Below are 468 nucleotides of genomic sequence, written 5' to 3' on the forward strand. Positions count from 1 at the left end.
TTTTTGTTGTAAATATGCCTGACAAGATTGTTACACTGAATGACATTTTAGTGGGTCTCTTCTGTAAATCAGGGAAAACTGTATGATATTTATTTTTTGCTCAGAAAAACAAAAACAAAATTGCAATTAAATTAAATTAAACAGAAAAATTTTTAATTTTTTGGGGGGGGGAAAACAAAAACAATTTAAAGCAGTATTACACTTATTGTTTTTATGCTTAAACCCTTTTCGTCTTTGACCCAGGAACAGACAGAAAACAGCATTTCAGATCACAATGACAGGGAGGTGTCACGCCCCTGGACTCTTTGTGTTGTGTTTTCCCTCCCCAGGTGTGCCGTGTTCCCTTTAATTAGTCATTCCTTGCACCTGTGTTTTCCCAATCACCCAGTGTTTAAAAGCCCCAGTCCTTTCAGTTAGTGTTTGTTGGTCCTCAAACGTCATTCCTTGTGTTCCAGTGTCTCCTACGTT

At 37.4% G+C, this 468-nt stretch overlaps 1 pseudogene; it reads right to left on the reverse strand.

The window, feature by feature from the left end:
* LOC107737011 (elongation factor-like GTPase 1) overlaps positions 1-468 on the reverse strand; it is a 157,178-nt pseudogene that overhangs the window by 156,437 nt on the left and 273 nt on the right.

The sequence above is a fragment of the Sinocyclocheilus rhinocerous genome, unplaced genomic scaffold (assembly GCF_001515625.1).
Source record: "Sinocyclocheilus rhinocerous isolate Xijiao unplaced genomic scaffold, SAMN03320098_v1.1 scaffold433, whole genome shotgun sequence".
NCBI lineage: Eukaryota > Metazoa > Chordata > Actinopteri > Cypriniformes > Cyprinidae > Sinocyclocheilus > Sinocyclocheilus rhinocerous.